We start from the raw sequence: 19810 nt of genomic DNA on the forward strand, positions 1-19810 counted from the left end.
CTTGGTATCTTCTCCTCATCATCCTGCTGGTTGACCCATTTGCCAACTAGTTGAGACTCAAACTGTGATACTAGATGAGGCTCTTTCTTGGGAGCTTTATCATGCTCTTGCTCTAAGGATTCCCTCAGAGCTCCGCTCTCCTAAACTCTCATGTCTCTACTCTACACACTTCCTACCTTGTTTCTCATGGCTATGCCTGTCTTAACTTGTAGCAGGTATAAATTCTTCTTCCTCACACCTATTTGCTTCTTACGTCTAGAGGTTAAGTGCTTGAGGTAAGCCTTGCCTCTGCGAAAGATGACATCATAACCCTTCTCCTCAAGAGTAACTACTGAAAAAAGGTTATGCTTTAGGCCTAAAACAAAGAGGACATCTCTGAGATGGAGAGAGCTACCCGACTCCCTCTCAAAACTGACAGTACCAACTCCCCTACTTGCATACTTTGCATCGTCTCCTAGCTTAATCTGAAATTACATGTACTTCTCATCCAGGTAGCCGAAATACTTCTTGTTCCTAGTCACGTGGAAGGGTGCTCATGAATAAATATACCATACATTATTTTTTCCTGAGCTTTCCATACAATCTATCAATCATAAATATTTTTTGAACTCAGTAGAAAACCCATCTACCTCAACTGATGCAGCTACATGATCCTTTTTAGACCCCACCTTTCGATTAGGAGACCTAGTGGCATAATGTCTAAAATCATGGCAATGGAACCACTTGATATTTTCTCAAATCCTTATTCTTCTTCTTCTTTCCCTTCTGACTGGACTCGACCTCTCCTTGGCCCTTCTTTCCCTTGGATCTGCTACCTTTGCTTGATAGGGAAAAGTTCTCCTCATCTTCTAATGAAACTTCTCTATTAGCCCTCATTCCTCTCTGAATTTATTCTTGAACGTAGTCACTCCATAACCTTTCCCAACTAGGAATATTCTCTCTGCCACTTACTACATCCTGGAAATTCTCCCAAGCCTTATGAAGTCCTAGAAGCGCAAGACTCACAAGGTCATTGTCTGCTACAACCATGCCCACACCACCTAGCTCATCCTAGACCTAAGTGAACTTAGAAAGATATGTGATGATGGGCTCTCCTTTGCTCATTTGGATACTCCTTAGCTTCTCCTTGGAACCCTGATACAAATATAAGATGGCTATCTCATATGCTGTCTTCTTCTCATGGAGATGAGGGATAATATGATCTCTAATCTCATCAAGAATGATCCTCCTTGCCTTGGTTCCATTCTTGTTATGTTGGATCAATTGTTGGGCATCTTGAGGTGGATCTATTGCCCGCTTTACATACTCAAACACTCCATTACCTTCCAATACCACTGATATCTACTCCTTCCACGAGCATAAATTTGAGGATCCTTCTAAACTATGATCTGACCTCAGTCCTTGGAACGCCATACCATTATCCAAAGAACAAATCTGCACTTCAAACTATAGCACAAGCCTTCTTCTTGATCTACACTGTCCACTAACTAGCCAATTTGGTGCTAGTCTTTATATTGATCTTTGCTATGATACCATACTAAATTTCCTTGAAACTCTGTAACTACTTAGATAAATATCTAAAAATTGAAATCTAGTTTAATTTCACTAAGATATAGTCTCTTAAAAATTCATAAGCAGTAGGATAAAAAACATAGAGATAAAAACACATGCACAAATTGACGCACTTATCTTCTCAGGAAACCCAACAGAGAAACCTGCATGCTTAATGTGGCTATTTTATTAATTGTTCATGAGCACTTGGATCTATTGCAAAGCAATTTGTCTCTTTGAGAAAGCGTTCTGCTTCTCTCTCAAATCTCAGTTGATGCAATTGATCTTGGTTGGCCTTGATCCTGCTTGATCTCGACCCTCTAATACACAATTGTTCCTTTACTGCCTCCTTGACTTGCTCTGCAAAACCTGCTCTCTTCTAGTTGATCTTTGCGCACTAGAGGCTCCTTAATCCTTGTGCACTAGATCCATGTTTCATAGCGCACATGAGCCCCTATTCTTTAGCGCAACTCAACTCCTATTTTATAGGGGAAATCCCTAATTCCTTTCGCACTTGCCAACCCTATTTATTAAGACCCAAATCCTCTTCTCTGCGCACAACTAACTCCTAAATCCTAGCACACTTGTTCCTCCTATTTCTTAGGAAACAATTCCTATGCTCTCCACAATGAAGGTTCTCTCACAAACTCATGAACTTTGTCTTATCACACAAACCTCTATGCACAAAACAAATGAATTCTTTGTGCCTTGTTTGTTATGAAACCAGCTCACAAAAAGATAGAAAAGATAGATCAACGCCTTAGAATTCAGCCTCTTCGAGGGGGCAACCTCCTTTATATTACACAAATGAACAATTCTTGGATTATACAAATGACAAGACCTCCTTTCTATATATAGGAGTCTAAGGGGTCATAATATAATCAGAGCCGGAATAACAATAATAATGTAAGGGCACAATAATAACAATATGGGGACTACATGGGCACAACAATATAATAAGGGGGTTGTACTAATAACAATAAGGGGTTACACTAGTAGTATAGGGACCTAACATTGTCCTCTTCTTTATAGACCCAATTCGATCATACATGGAAGGCTTAGTTTAATTTTAGAACTCAAGTTCTAATTAACGAGTTAACTGAGAGTGATACTCTTTATCTCTCTAATCAACACTTGGAGTCTTAACTCATTCTTCCTTCAATCAAGATTGAAAACTAACCTGATCTAACTAAACTTGTAACTGCCACCTCATTCTGTAGTCAAATTGATGAAGAATCCACTTAACTGAAGCTCAAACTCTATGCATGCTAACTTGATGATTATTCTAATAAACTAGAAATAACTCAACCTAATTGAAGTCAATCTCATGAGCTCACACTCATACTAGGAGAAGGACAATTCAAGGTCTTCACTAGCTAAAACACAAGCTAGAAGACCTTTACTCGCTACATTTTCAACACTATTTACTTTGTGCATAAACTGAAATCAATGCACACTATTAATTTAATTACTTTGAAAATAATGCACATCATCCATCTATTTACATCATATCACAAATTAACATCTACATTGAAATCAATGCATCTTTAGTTGTCATTTCTTGTGCCTTTCTCTTTTGACCTACTCTTTATTGTTCAATTCTATTTAAAATGGATCAAGGCTAATGGTTAAGATGGATCTAGGCTCTTTGTTTGTTCATTTCTATTTAATATGGATCTAAACTGATGATAACTGTAACATGAAAATCAATACATGTCGTTAATAATTACTTTGTGCATACATTGAAATCAATACACACTATTAATCTAATTATTTTGAAAGCAATGCAAATTGTTCATCTAATTACATTAGATTAGAAATTAACATATACCCTAAAATTGATGCGCCTAGTGCAAACAATCAAATAAGATTAGAAATCAACATTTACGCTGAAGTCAATGCATCAAGTCAATCAAATATGATTAGAAATCAATATCTAGACTAAAATTAACGCATCAAGTGCAATCAATCAAATAAGGTTAGAAATCAACATCTACTCTGAAATCAATGCATATATTTCTGTAACAAAAACAAAATATTATTGTCAAAATAATCTAAACTCAAGTTAGGATCTTACATATGTCTTTACCCTTTTAATTTAGTGAAATTTCAACAATTTTTTGTATCTTCTTTTTAATCTAATTTTGAAACTTTGACGGGTTTCTAAATCCAACTTCTTTACCTTTTTTAAAAACCTTCCAGTTTTTGTTTGTTTGCTTGTTTCCTAGGCAAAATAAAATACATTGACGCAAATACTTATAACATTCATATGGCATGTAGCCCATAAGTTTCTCACTATATATTCATTACATATCATATCAAAGATCCTGAAAAGGATCTGTTTAGAAGTGTTCATTACTTTCACTTTCTCTATAATGAATAATGCTCAATATTATATATTATCATATAATATTAGGTAGCCCCGGGGTTAGCTCAATTGGTCAAGTCCTTCATTAAAGCACCTTTGCTATTGAGAGATCACGAGTTCTGTTGAAAAGTGGCAACAAGAAATTGTTAAAAATAGAAGTGCTAAAAATAGCACTGCTAAAAATAACAGTTTGGGTACTAATGCTGGACTGGGCAACAGGGAATGAAAAATAGAAGTGCTAAAAATAGAAGTTCTATTTTTAGCAATTCAGTGTGGATTCCTATTTTAGTGAGTCCCTGGACTAGAAATAGGAAGTAAAATTCGAATTTGGTCTTACCAGCAGTTTGGAATATTAATTAATTAATTCTCCATGAGTTAATTAGTTAAGAAAAAGCAAACTTGAAGTCTTTGTGAGATCATGCAATTATTTTCTCCCTTGATTTAGGAATTTATCCCTTGATTAAAAGAGATAAGGTTCAGTTCTATAATGTGAGGATCAGTTGACTTAGTTTTACTTAGTCAAGTCCAGGTAGATTAATTTAACAAGTTGTTAAATTAATGAGATATAGTTTGTTGATGCTTGCATGCATGTGACAACTATTATTTTCAGATAACTATGTATTCACTCATGGATAACTGATGCATGTCAGTTCAGATAGAGACCCAGTTGAGATCAGAGAAGGGACAATGTACTATCAGTTGGATGAATATTTTTCCTATAAAGGAAGCTCATCCATGATGAGGATTTATCTCCTTCAGGTTTGTGCAGTTATTTCAGAGGTTAGTGTTGTGTGTGAGGTGAGAATCACACAGGTTGCAGCTAGAGGACCCAGGAAAACTGTGCATAGAAATAGGAGGCTTGGAGGGCAGAGGAGAAGGTTTGTGAGAAGCCTTTGACTGTCTATGAGCAACAGAGGGATTGTACTGAGAGCTGGATAGCTTCTGAGCTAAGGCTTTGTGTAATCCAGACTATATTTCCACTTGTATGATAATACAGAGATGGGGTTTTAGGCAGGTGCTTTCCCCGGGTAAATTCTTCTGTGTTATGTGTGATTGATTCCTTCTTATCAGTTATATGTGTTCTTATTGATGTTGCTCATGGTTGATTAAGCTTCTGCTAAATTGTTTGTAAAAGTAGATCAAGTGTTTTGCTTTAGTATATTGCATTACCAGGTGATATACAGGTGGTAAATTTCTACATGATATCGGAGCTAGCTGATTTGTAGAAAAAGTTCCACATTGTATTGGAGCTAGTTGATGTGTCGAAAAATTCTACAAAATTCTACATGGTATCAGAGCACAGGTGATCAAGGAAGAACCGTATACTAAGAGGAGATTTCAAAGTTTTGACTTTTGGGCCGAGAGTTTGCAGAGTAGATCTGAAAATTTCTGTACAAAATTTCAGAAATAAATAGCAGATTTGGATTCCTTGCGGAAAAATACCCAAAATCAAAAAAAAGATCGACTGAATCGGAGTTCGGATGAGGGAGATATTGCTGATTTAAAATCAACTATTTTTCTAGAAAATTTCGTGACGGCGAGAAAGTGGAAATAGATTGGTGTGCTAGGCAAGAACCTGTATGCACTTGAGGTACAAGATGCATGCAAAGCCTTGAGGAGCAGGGCAAAGGTTATATACTTGGTGGTTGAGAGGGAGGGTAAATTACCTCTCAACATGCAGCGCCAGAAGAAGTCTCAGACGATTGTGGAGGAGCCACGATTGGTGCAGCAGCTTTAGGAGGTTGTGGAGTAGCCACAACTAGAGAAGCTGAGAGGAGATCGAGTAGAGACATCTACTCATGCAGAGACCTCCAGTAGGGGGAAACTTCGAGCCAGGTGGGCAGAGGGATCACATGCAGCCATACCTCCAAGTAGGAGGTGGGGCGATGTAAAGTGATCGTCCCAAGGAGGAGGGGTAGGATCCTTGAGGTACCCAACCTCTTGGATGATACCTTGTTATGGGAGCCCCGATGTGGAGTAGCAGGAACTGACTGATTGGGTAGAGACAGATGCGGATGGAGCGGCAGAGAGAGCTACAGTGCAGGGAATCCCAGGATAGCGCAGAGCATGCAGGCTGCAGCAATGTGAGAGGCACAAGTGTGTTGCATAGTGCAGGGTAGCACAGAGAAGGGTGCAACAGTGCAAGATGCATGGAGATGTTGTAGCAGTGTACAGGTCAGTGAGGGAGCACTTGTTAGCAGCAGGTAGAGCTTCAACATTAGAGTATGTTTCTAGCCCAATAGAGAGGTTAGTTGGGAGTTTTTTTGTTTCAAGAGTTGTTGGAGTAACCACACTTGGTAGATGTGTTGCATGTAGAACATTCCAGAGGTACATGATCGGGTTCGAGAGGAAGCCTTTCTTGTTGAGAGGGAGTGTTGAAAAGTGGCAACAAGAAATTGTTAAAAACAGAAGTGCTGAAAATAGCACTGCTAAAAATAACAATTTGGGTACTAATGCTGGACTGGGCAACAGGGAATGAAAAATGGAAGTGCTAAAAATAGAAGTTCTATTTTTAGCAATTCAGTGTGGATTCCTATTTTAGTCAGTCCCCGGACTAGAAATAGGAAGTAAAATTCGAATTTGGTCTTACCAGTAGTTTGGAATATTAATTAATTAATTCTCCATGAGTTAATTAGTTAAGAAAAAGCAAACTTGAAGTCTTTGTGAGATCATGCAATTATTTTCTCCCTTGATTTAGGAATTTATCCCTTGATTAAAAGAGATAAGGTTCAGTTCTATAATGTGAGGATCAGTTGACTTAGTTTTACTTAGTCAAGTCCAGTTAGATTAATTTAACAAGTTGTTAAATTAATGAGATATAGTTTGTTGATGTTTGCATGCATGTGACAACTATTATTTTCAGATAACTGTGTATTCACTCATGGATAACTGATGCATGTCAGTTCAGATAGAGACCCAGTTGAGATTAGAGAAGGGACAATGCACTATCAGTTGGATGAATATTTTTCTTATAAAGGAAGCTCATCCATGATGAGGGTTTATCTCCTTCAGGTTTGTGCAGTTATTTCAGAGGTCAGTATTGTGTGTGAGGTGAGAATCACACAGGTTGCAGCTAGAGGACCCAGGAAAACTGTGCATAGAAATAGGAGGCTTGGAGGGCAGAGGAGAAGGTTTGTGAGAGGCCTTTGACTGTCTATGAGCAGCAGAGGGATTGTACTGAGAGCTGGATAGCTTCTGAGCTCAGGCTTTGTGTAATCTAGACTATATTTCCACTTGTATGATAATACAGAGATGGGGTTTTAGGCAGGTCCTTTCCCCGGGTAAATTCTTCTGTGTTATGTGTGATTGATTCCTTCTTATCAGTGATATGTGTTCTTATTGATGTTGCTCATGGTTGATTAAGCTTCTGTTAAATTGTTTGTAGAAGTAGATCAAGTGTTTTGCTTTAGTATATTGCATTACCAGGTGATCTACAGGTGGTAAATTTCTACATGGTATCAGAGCTAGTTGATTTGTAGAAAAAGTTCCACATGGTATTGGAGCTAGTTGATGTGTAGAAAAATTCTAAAGAATTCTACAAGTTCAATTCTCTCGATGCCCTTGGGGTCAGGGTCTGTGGTTGAGTCGGCATGAAGCGATCCCTTCGGGTGGATTTGCTTGGTACAAATATTCCATGGACGTAGTGACCACTAATCTTTAGGGTCCGTGAACCACATTGAAAAAAATCATATAATATTATATAATATTATGTTAAATAATATATAATAGTTTATTTTTAGGCATTATAATATTATCTTTAACATTATCTTTTTTTTGGTAGGTAAGCACCCACGGGGGATTTGAACCAGTGACCTATCGCAAGGAGTGCCTTAACAGTGCACCCATTCACCGTCAATCCAAATCCCCGTGGGCATTATCTTTAACATTATCATTTGATAATATTATGTCTAATATAATATAGTTTTATAATATTAAGATTTTTTATTATCATATCATATTATATGATATTATATGATATTAAAGCTCTCTACTCTAATGCATTAATATATATTATATTATATAAAACATAATAATATTAATATAACAATAAACATGTAGTCTAATAAACGAAATGGTCTTTGGCACGATATTTTATTTGGTTAATTTTAACTAAAATCACGAAGAGATTTTAAAAAAACTTGAATTTAAGTTGTTTAATTTGTAGAATTCTAGTGTCCTAGGGTTTTTCAGGGTGCTAAATCCATATATGCATTTAAAAGAATTATTTTAAACAACACAAAATCACAATTTTGCTTGGAATTGTATTATTGAATTCCCGTGAAAAAAGTTATTTTGAGTTATTTTGTCTATAACTTAGATTGTGCCTAAGAATATATTAATATTCCATTCAATATTAATATTAAACCCAATATTATATTAAAACTCTTTATATTATTCAAATACTCATCCATCTCTCAAGTTATAGTAAGTGAAAATTAGATATAACTATATAAAAAGGGAGTAGTCTACCTGGGCGGTAGAATGGCCCGTTTTCTGGCACCGGCCGGAAAATGGTCCAGCTCCAGCCACCGGGAATGTCTCCGCCCTCCGCCACCCTCCTTCTCCGCTTCTCTGCCACCCTCCCCTGGCAATCCTGACATTCCTGCCACGGCCTGACAAAAAATCGGATTCGGATCGCAGGGAATGGGGCCTGACATCCCCTGACAGACTACTCCGATCCGGTTCCAATTCGAATTGTCACCCGCGCGCTGGTATTCATAATCATAACCCTGTTGCATAATCGCCAAGATTGCAATGCATAATCGCTGACCCGGAGAGGTAGACTACTCCTTATATCTATTCATGTTAACCTCTCAGATGTCCTTCTTGATTATATGTATGTTGGGTTTTTAGCATCCACAGGGCTGCTTTCTAGTGCTCATCGCCTTCTCGGATGGAGTTTCAAGATGAATGGGCCTGCACAGGACCTTGAACTCTCAAAGCTTCCTCAGATTACATCTGCAAATTCTATGGTGAAGACTAGAAGGTTCATAGTTGAGGTATCCATAGCTGCCGTAAGTATCACAGTTCTTGCAAGTCTAGCAACAGTTTACCTTATTAGGGGGATTCGACAGAGTGAGGTGATTGAAGAATGGGAGCTTGAATATGGTCCTCATAGATTCCCCTACAGTGAACTTAAAGTGGCCACAAAGGGATTTAGGGACAAACAGCTGCTGGGGTTTGGAGGTTTTGGCAGGGTTTATAAGGGCATTATTCCCAGCACTGGGCGGGAAGTTGCAGTGAAGCGGGTTTCGCATGAATCCAAGCAAGGGGTGAGGGAATTTATTGCATAGATTGCAAGAATTGGCCAGCTGAGGCACAGGAACTTAGTTCAGCTTCAAGGTTGGTGTCGGTATAAGGAAGAGCTTCTGCTTATCTATGATTACATGCCAAATGGTAGCCTTGACAAGCTCTTGTTTGAGAGCACACAGAATATGTTGACTTGGTCGCAGAGGTATACAATTTTGAAAGGGGTTGCTTCGGCTTTGCTTTATCTTCATGAAGAATGGGAGCAGACAGTAGTCCATAGAGATGTCAAAGCAAGCAATGTATTATTAGATGCATATTTGAATGGCAGGTTAGGGGACTTTGGGCTTGCTCGTTTATATGAACATGGTTCAAATCCTCACACCACCCATGTAGTTGGAACTATTGGATACCTTGCTCCAGAGCTTCCTCGTACTGGTAAGGCCACAACAAGCACTGATGTGTTCGGATTTGGGGCTTTATTGCTTGAAGTGGCTTGTGGAAGAAGACCCATTGAGCCGAAGATGTCTCCCGAAGAATTAATTTTGGTTGACTGGGTTCGAGAGTTGCATTCCAAGGGAAAGCTTTTGGAAGCAGTTGATCCTAGACTTCTTAATGAGTACCCTGTTGAAGAAGTTGGGCTCGTTCTTGAACTGGGTTTGCTTTGTTCCCATCCTCATCCCGAAGCTCGACCTAGTATGAGAGAAGTAGTGCAAATGCTTGCAGGCGATAAAGCACATCCTGTGCCACCTTCTGAACCTCCTTCAGCAGACACACCTACAAGAACTGAAAATCTTGATGAATTCATTGTTTCATTTTCTTCATACAAGCATGGTTCATCTATTGCTATCTCACATCCTAACAGAAGCTCAGATGGTAGGCTAGTTTTCACACCGGATAGAACATCACCACTTTCACTGTTAGCAGCAACAGCTTGAAAGGTGTGTGTAATTAAAACAAGTCATGGAGCAACTGTTGTTGAAAAAACATATTTATTTTGGTCCGTTGGTGCATGATCCATGTCTTCTTGTTTATTGGACTGGCCAATGATGAGTTACTTCCTCTTCAAACAGACTAAGAGCTGGAGTTCCAGAGATACAGAGCTTGGAGTTTTCCTTTTGATATATCAGAAAAAAAAGGCTAACAGATCTGAAGTCTATGATTACTGAGTGTAGACAAACTGTGTGCAGTTTTACTAATCTTCAAAGAGTATTTGATGCAACAAAATGTAGTGATTTTTCTTCAGTTGACCCAGTTTTTCATCTCAGCAAATGGCTTGATTATCTGATACAACAGAGTGTAAATTTAGAGGAGAATTTCTTCTCTGATGTTTAAATTATATTTACAAGTCACAAAAAAATAACAGTGTGTGTTGAGTTTCTTTCAAGTGTGAAGATATGCCGAGTTACATTATCTGTGTAACTAGCAGTTTCCATTGTATATGAAATGCATAAAGAAATATCTGGCTTGCATTCTTGTGCTTCAGAAACAAAGTTGTTTCCCAATTGTATTTCTGATTTTAGGGGTGACATTGTTTCAATGTTTCTACATTCCTTATAGAAAAAAAGGTGAACAATCATTTGTTCCCTCTATATTAAAAAAAACAATCCTTGTTGCTTTATGTACTTCTTTGTTATAGTTTTAAATATTTTGAATTTCCTATTTATCTTCACAATTTTTCTGCTGTAGATTCTTCTCTAATTGCTATAGGTTGCTCTCCAGGTAAAACAATTTAGTATCAAGTGGTTGTTGGTTTCAAAGGGGGACATCTTTGTTGCCAAGTTGAAGAAGCTTGGTTTGCAGAATCTTGTGTTCTTGAGGCCTTGTTTTGAGGTCTTGATCAGAAAGCTAGAGAAATCTCATTTTCTAGGTAAAGAAGCTCAAGTTGGACAATGTTGTGTTGTTGTAGTAGTGATTATTTTGAGGTAGCTAGCTTCAGTGAGAGGCTAATAAGATATATGTGGTAGGAGAAATGACATCTAGACATTTAGAGATCGATAAATTCTATGGCCACAACTTCCATTTATGGAGGTTGAAGATGGAATATTTTCTTATTGAAAGAGAGTAGAAATCAGTATGAAGGACACAAAGTCTGACATCGTGAAGTAGGAGGACTGGGGCAAGATGAATGATAAGGTCATGGCCTTGATTGGTCTTGATATATCAAATTCTATGTTAATGGATGTGTTAGGAGAAGCTAACTTAAACAGGGTGCACAATTTGATTGATAACAGCTATAATATATGTGTGAAAGTAGCTCATCTGCAGAATAGGTACTATTGAAGGATGAGCATAAAGTAACAGGAATTGCCACAAAATCTGAGTAGGGCAGTGAACCTCTCCACTCATGTTTAGATTCCAACTCGGATGACAGTTAAAATGAATGATTTCATAACTTAAGCCTTCAGACCTGGCAATAATAATCATAAAGCATACATGTATCAAACCCAATTGGGCTATCAAGTATTATTGATTGATAAAGACACCAAATCTCTGTAAACTTCAAAGAGTTGTTGAAATAGTTCCCTATTAAGCAGATGTGAAATCACTACACATAAGACCTTGAAGTCCCTAGATTTATTAATGAAGTCTTCTTGTATGACTAATAAATTTATATGAGCTCAGATATAGCTAGATTCCATGACGTCAGAATTAAGAGGGCATAGATATGCTTCATCTAGGTCATTAAGGGAATTGCTTCATCTAGGTCATTATCCATATCTAACACAAACAAAGATTGATTTCAAAGTGGTGTTTTCCAAGAATTTATATGAATAATGAAAAATGCACCTGTTTAAAGCTACTATGGCTTTGTTTAATTTGACATTCCATGTAAACTGATAAAATAAACTAACAGTTGTTTATTCAAAGAAACTCAGTTAACGAGATTAATATGTTTCCAAAGGCACAAATATGACAATTATCGATAGTACATAACACAAACTTAACCTGAAAATGTGTACTATAATTAAGTGAGGATTTATTGTAAGCATGATACATGGGTTAGATTTTGTTTAGCAAAGCAATCAACACCCTTTTCTTTGATTTTTGGTAGACTACTCCTTTTGGCCCGAAAGCCAACCCCTATTACATTGAAAATGATCAACTTTACAGAGAAATAAAGCTACTAGCTTTAAGGAATGAAATCCTAACAATAAACTAAAATAAAACAATCTCTCGCATGTTACAGGAAATCTGGAAATGATGAAATGGAATGCTTCAAATCTGAATTAGATCCACAGTTGATTGCTGACCCAATGCCTTGAAATCTGATATATACTCCACAGTTGCTGATTCTTCTCCATAAAATCTGAGACATGAAGCTGTTCCCTGAAAATTTGTCAGATATCCTTTAAACAACGCAAATTTTGCCACCTATCTGTTGTCACACAACACCTTTTTCTTTTACCAGGAGAAGTATTCTCCCTCGAGGAAGAGTAACTCAAATTAAATCTCGAGCATTTTGCTTGTTTAAAGCATCAGGTGGTTTTGAAACATGAACTACAAAATGAGTGCCCAAAGGAGCAGATTCAAAATACATAGAGGTGCCATTGGTTTGTGTGTCTAGCTTTCGACGGCTCCCCTCTGGCTCACATAGCTTTGCTTTTCACTTAATACATTCCAAAACACCGTTGGTTCATCCGCAGACTTTATCAAATCCTTTGACAGTCTATTACCCACTACAACACTGTTTGTTCCTCTGAAGATTCATTTGCAGATTTCAAGAATCTGTTCACTTCCATTCCTGCCCTTCTAGAGATGTAGTGTATAGATACAAAAGGAAGTTACAAATTTACAACATACACTTTTTAAGCTTGAAATGAAGCCATAGAAAATGGATGCACCGTTAGAATTATTATTCAAAATTTCTCATTTTGTGACCAAATCACTCTCTTTGTTTAATGCTTTAGAAAAGCAAATAACCGTATTCTATTACCGTGCCATAACTAAATGATATACAGACAAAATCAATAAGAGCCATGCTAAATATGAGCTATAACTCATTCATATAGTTGAATTACCAATGTCAAGCCATTCATAAGCAAATATAAAAGAGATCAATGCTGGTCCATAAGGCAAAGTAGAAAAGAAAAGAAAAGGTACCTTAGATTACTAATTCACTCACTGAATGCTAAAAGGGACTAAAACAAGTATATAAGCAATGGGTGAAACTGTACATAGAATTGAACATCTTCATTTAATCTCAATCTAGTTCTCACATTTAGGTTTCTAAAATATGTGAACATGTCTTTGATCAACCAGAGTTTGTTGATGGAGAGGCAAATCACTTCAACAATTTCATAAAGGTGACTTAGACACTATAACCTTGATATGAGATTCAATCAATATTTAACAAAATATATTTTCTATATTTCCCAATCATTTGTGTCATGAGATGATATAAAACTATGATGATGTCAACAATGTAGTATGTTACTATGCCAAGAAATTTGAGGCTGGAGGCCTATAACCCTCCTCAATGTCTCCCACGAGGTTATTACAAACATTTTAAGAAAATGATTCAAGTCGCAAGCTTCCAAAATCATAAGAAAGAATATTATCACCTTGCAGAGCATCAAATTGGCCAGGGAGATGAGTAAGAAGGCTCACTTCCTTGAATTTGATCTTGACAAGTCATATAATATAATTAAGTGAGGATTTATTGTAAGCATGCTACATGGGTTAGATTTTGTTTAGCAAAGCAATCAACACCCTTTTCTTTGATTTTTGGTAGACTATTCCCTTTGGCCCGAAAGCCAACCCCTATTACATTGAAAATGATCAACTTTACAGAGAAATAAAGCTACTAGCTTTAAGGAATGAAATCCTAACAATAAACTAAAAATAAAACAATCTCTGGCATGTTACAGGAAATCTGGAAATGATGAAATGGAATGCTTCAAATCTGAATTAGATCCACAGTTGATTGCTGACCCAATGCCTTGAAATCTGATATATACTCCACAGTTGCTGATTCTTATCCATAAAATCTGAGACATATACAGTGCTTGTATACTCTGCATATACAGTGCAGAGTATACTCTGCATATACAGTGCTTGCATATATAGTGCTTGTATACATCAGTTCCTCATTTTCCGAAGAAGTTAGATAAAAATGTCATAGTGCACAATGAAGCAGTGTCAAGTTAGTGGTTCAAGTCATTACTTGACAAGAGGATGGATCATCTACAACACAAATGACAGGAGGAATGCATCAAAAGCATGGACATCACCATGATTTCTTATGTAAAGGAGACAAATGTGTTGGTTGGTATGGACATATTTTTTATTTGTGTACTTTATAAAACTACAAACTTGTATTTATGTAAGCATTGAAGGTTATAGAGTAAGGACAGGATGCATAATGTATTGGTTGGTATGGATGTAAGGGTTTATTTGTTTACAAGGAGAAAAAAGAAACTGTAGCCTCTAGAAGTGATTCATTATGTCCATCTAAACAAAGATATGATATGCAGATCCATGATGTTAAGATAATAAATTCACACAAGCACCCAATTATCAAACATTGACACTTGAATATGCAATACCAAGCTTTCAAGTGGTATCAGACCTGGGCATGGGCAAGTTTGTAATCTTCTTCAAAAGTACCAAATCAGGCTTCATAGAATAGAAACTATTTGCTTTTGATTATTAGAACTTACAGCCAAATTTTTCTTCCCTAAAATTGTTTTTTGTCATTTGTTTGTAGCATAAGTTATAAAGCCACTAATGCCCTAAACTCTGCATATACAGTGCTTGTATACAGTGCTTGTATACTCTGCATATACAGTGCTTGCATATACAGTGCTTGTATACATCAGTTCCTCATTTTCCGAAGAAGTTAGATAAAAATTGTTAGCTAGCTACCTCAAAATAATCACTACTACAACAACACAACATTGTCCAACTTGAGCTTCTTTACCTAGAAAATGAGATTTCTCTAGCTTTCTGATCAAGACCTCAAAACAAGGCCTCAAGAACACAAGATTCTGCAAACCAAGCTTCTTCAACTTGGCAACAAAGATGTCCCCCTTTGAAACCAACAACCACTTGATACTAAATTGTTTTACCTGGAGAGCAACCTATAGCAATTAGAGAAGAATCTACAGCAGAAAAATTGTGAAGATAAATAGGAAATTCAAAATATTTAAAACTATAACAAAGAAGTACATAAAGCAACAAGGATTGTTTTTTTAATATAGAGGGAACAGATGATTGTTCACCTTTTTTTCTATAAGGAATGTAGAAACATTGAAACAATGTCGCCCCTAAAATCATAAATACAATTGGGAAACAACTTTGTTTCTGAAGCACAAGAATGCAAGCCAGAGATTTCTTTATGCATTTCAAATACAATGGAAACTGCTAGTTACACAGATAATGTAACTCGGCATATCTTCACACTTGAAAGAAACTCAACACACACTGTTATTTTTTTGTGACTTGTAAATATAATTTAAACATCAGAGAAGAAATTCTCCTCTAAATTTACACTCTGTTGTATCAGATAATCAAGCCATTTGCTGAGATGAAAAACTGGGTCAACTGAAGAAAAATCACTACATTTTGTTGCATCAAATACTCTTTGAAGATTAGTAAAACTGCACACAGTTTGTCTACACTCAGCAATCATAGACTTCAGATCTGTTAGCCTTTTTTCTGATATATCAAAAGGAAAACTCCAAGCTCTGTATCTCTGGAACTCCAGCTCTTATTCTGTTTGAAGAGGAAGTAACTCATCATTGGCCAGTCCAATAAACAAGAAGACATGGATCATGCACCAACGGACCAAAATAAATATGTTTTTTCAACAACAGTTACTCCATGACTTGTTTTAATTACACACACCTTTCAAGCTGTTGCTGCTAACAGTGAAAGTGGTGATGTTCTATCCGGTGTGAAAACTAGCCTACCATCTGAGCTTCTGTTAGGATGTGAGATAGCAATAGATGAACCATGCTTGTATGAAGAAAATGAAACAATGAATTCATCAAGATTTTCAGTTCTTGTAGGTGTGTCTGCCGAAGGAGGTTCAGAAGGTGGCACAGGATGTGCTTTATCGCCTGCAAGCATTTGCACTACTTCTCTCATACTAGGTCGAGCTTCGGGATGAGGATGGGAACAGAGCAAACCCAGTTGAAGAACGAGCCCAACTTCTTCAACAGGGTACTCATTAAGAAGTCTAGGATCAACTGCTTCCAAAAGCTTTCCCTTGGAATGCAACTCTCAAACCCAGTCAACCAAAATTAATTCTTCGGGAGACATCTTCGGCTCAATGGGTCTTCTTCCACAAGCCACTTCAAGCAATAAAGCCCCAAATCCGAACACATCAGTGCTTGTTGTGGCCTTACCAGTACGAGGAAGCTCTAGAGCAAGGTATCCAATAGTTCCAACTACATGGGTGGTGTGAGGATTTGAACCATGTTCCTATAAACGAGCAAGCCCAAAGTCCCCTAACCTGCCATTCAAATATGCATCTAATAATACATTGCTTGCTTTGACATCTCTATGGACTACTGTCTGCTCCCATTCTTCATGAAGATAAAGCAAAGCCGAAGCAACCCCTTTCAAAATTGTATACCTCTGCGACCAAGTCAACATATTCTGTGTGCTCTCAAACAAGAGCTTGTCAAGGCTACCATTTGGCATGTAATCATAGATAAGCAGAAGCTCTTCCTTATACCGACACCAACCTTGAAGCTGAACTAAGTTCCTGTGCCTCAGCCGGCCAATGCTTGCAATCTCTGCAATAAATTCCCTCACCCCTTGCTTGGATTCATGCGAAACCCGCTTCACTGCAACTTCCCGCCCAGTGCTGGGAATAACGCCCTTATAAACCCTGCCAAAACCTCCAAACCCCAGCAGCTGTTTGTCCCTAAATCCCTTTGTGGCCACTTTAAGTTCACTGTAGGGGAATCTATGAGGACCATATTCAAGCTCCCATTCTTCAATCACCTCACTCTGTCGAATCCCCCTAATAAGGTAAACTGCTGCCAGACTTGCAAGAACTGTGATACTTACGGCAGCTATGGATACCTCAACTATGAACCTTCTAGTCTTCACCATAGAATTTGCAGATGTAATCTGAGGAAGCTTTGAGAGTTCAAGGTCCTGTGCAGGCCCATTCATCCTGAAACTCCATCCGAGAAGGCGATGAGCACTAGAAAGCAGCCCTGTGGATGCTGAAAACCCAACATACATATAATCAAGAAGGACATCTGAGAGGTTAACATGAATAGATATCAGGAGTAGTCTACCTCTCCGAGTCAGCGATTATGCATTGCAATCTTGGCGATTATGCAACAGGGTTATGATTATGAATACCAGCGCGCGGGTGACAATTCGAATTGGAACCGGATCGGAGTAGTCTGTCAGGGGATGTCAGGCTCCATTCCCTGCGCTCGGAATCCGATTTTTGGTTTAGTCCGTGGCAGGAATGTCAGGATTGCCAGGGGAGGGTGGCGGAGAAGCGGAGGAGGAGGGTGGCGGAGGGCGGAGACATTCCCGGTGGCCGGAGCCGGACGATTTTCCGGCCGGTGCCGGAAAACGGGCCATTCTACCGCCTAGATAGACTACTCCTATAAAAAGGTCCTCCATGACAATCTTCACCTCTTTTTCTATCATTTTGAAGTTTATTCTGGACAAATTCTTTATGAATTTCATGACAGAAACATCACCTTCATTTCCAAGTCATACAACAATCCTATCTCACTTAAATAACTTAGTATGATGTAAAATATATAATTTATATTAAATCTATTATCGCGGTATCATAAATAATTATAATATGATAATAGTTATAAAACAATCATCATACAACGTAATATCAATATATTAATGTATATTGATAAGTGTGAATCACGTACTTTAATTATATAAATTAATAATAATAATAATTTTATCTAATATGTATTTTATACATGAATTTTTTATAGTTAAAATATATGTTAAGGGAACCAACTATCAAATTTTTACTTCTATCTATTTTTGTGCTAAGAAACGCCTAGGAGTAACTCTTGGTCAATATGTTTAATTATATACAAATTGTATCTATTTGGGTGAAAATGCTTAAATTACGGTAGGTCGTAACTCTAGGTAAATAGATTTATTTACATGAGTGTACATTTACCTGTTTATATTAATCCATGTGATATAAATTATTGTCATATAGAATTCTAACACTTCAAATGCATAACTAATATTGGCCACTATTCTACCTATTTTGGTGAGAAGTCTTGTTTAAATTATGATAGATAGTAAATATATTTATTTACATGAATATATATTTATTTGTCTATATTAATCCGTGTCATATAAAGAATTGTCATATGGAATTCTAATACTTTCATCCTTTTTGTACTAAGAAATGCATAAATAATGGTGGGTAGTAATTCATATGAATCCTACCTATTTTGGTGGAATGACTTGCTTAAATTATGGTAGGAAGTAATTCTAGGTAGATATATTTATTTATATGAGTATATATTTATTTGTTTATATTAATCCATGTGCTATAAAGGATTGTCATATGAAATTCTAAACCCAAAATATATGTATATACTTTTTGAAAGAAATTTTTATTGAGTAGACATTTAAATGTTTGCACTCATTTACTAATACTACAATATTTCCTCTCTTATAAAATTTTATCGAACCGACTTTAAAATGTTTACACTCATTTGCAAACACTGCAATTATTTTTATAATTTTAATAAAATAATAAAGTTATAATTTAGATATTTTTTTTTTTTAGCAAGTGTGTGTTTTGATGTTTATCATGGATTGATGCCTATTAACATTTACTAACCATTTAATTTATATTTATACACATACATATTATATGTTTAGAAGATTGATATGAATATGGTTCACTTGAGATCCTTGCATCAACATCATCTTCTTTCTTTTTCTTTTTCTTTTTTCTTTCCTTACGGTGGGGGGTGTTCTTTGCACCATGAGCAAGGTGCTCCTAAGTTCTTCTCTTGCACATTTGTTTTGTTCTTGATGGTGCGGAAACTGTGAGAGAAGACCTTCCCATTGGGTTATTGACATTGTTAGGGAATAAAGGGAACAACACCATAATAAGTTTCCTTTTCTTTTGGTTCCAAGGAAAATCTCACAGGGAAGCTTAGAATACTTCCCCACATTCATGGATGACATCCATAGTGAACTTGTCGACATAAACTAATGTGTCTCATCTCGAGAGTTCAAACTTGAAATCTATTAACACAAACTAGTTAAATATCCAATAATGTTAATGATGGTTGATTGAAATAACCCCTTGTGCGACATCCCCAACTCTCCTTGTTTTTGTAAAATTAATTATGACTGTGTATGCTAGTGTGAAAGCCACAATTGGCTAAATCACATTCCTAAAGACACTTGAAAATCTTTTTAAAAATATAAAATTTTGATTGTGGCCTGAAGGAAGGGACGCACAGATCCATACTTTGAGGGGGTGGTGAGCTTGTGTGCCTTGAAATGCCATGAGCCCAACTAAATTAAATACTAAACTCGACAAATTAATCGACTTGACAAATTTTGTATATGATGCAATCGGGGAAGAGTTGACTGGTCGACAATCAGTTATGTGATTCGATTGGGGCAATGAAAGCATAAAATAGTGCCCATGTCCCTAACAGG

General features: G+C 36.9%; 2 pseudogenes; one reads left to right on the top strand and one right to left on the bottom strand.

The window, feature by feature from the left end:
* Positions 1 to 8401: 8401 nt before the first annotated feature.
* On the top strand, positions 8402 to 10310 carry LOC149227191 (L-type lectin-domain containing receptor kinase S.4 pseudogene; annotated as a pseudogene).
* Positions 10311 to 15540: 5230 nt separating this feature from the next.
* On the bottom strand, positions 15541 to 17431 carry LOC149227192 (L-type lectin-domain containing receptor kinase S.4 pseudogene; annotated as a pseudogene).
* Between the last annotated feature and the right edge of the window lie 2379 nt (positions 17432 to 19810).

This window comes from Pinus tabuliformis, chromosome J (genome assembly GCF_031772625.1).
Source record: "Pinus tabuliformis cultivar Carrire ecotype Pingquan chromosome J, CPIR1, whole genome shotgun sequence".
In the NCBI taxonomy this organism is placed as follows: domain Eukaryota; kingdom Viridiplantae; phylum Streptophyta; class Pinopsida; order Pinales; family Pinaceae; genus Pinus; species Pinus tabuliformis.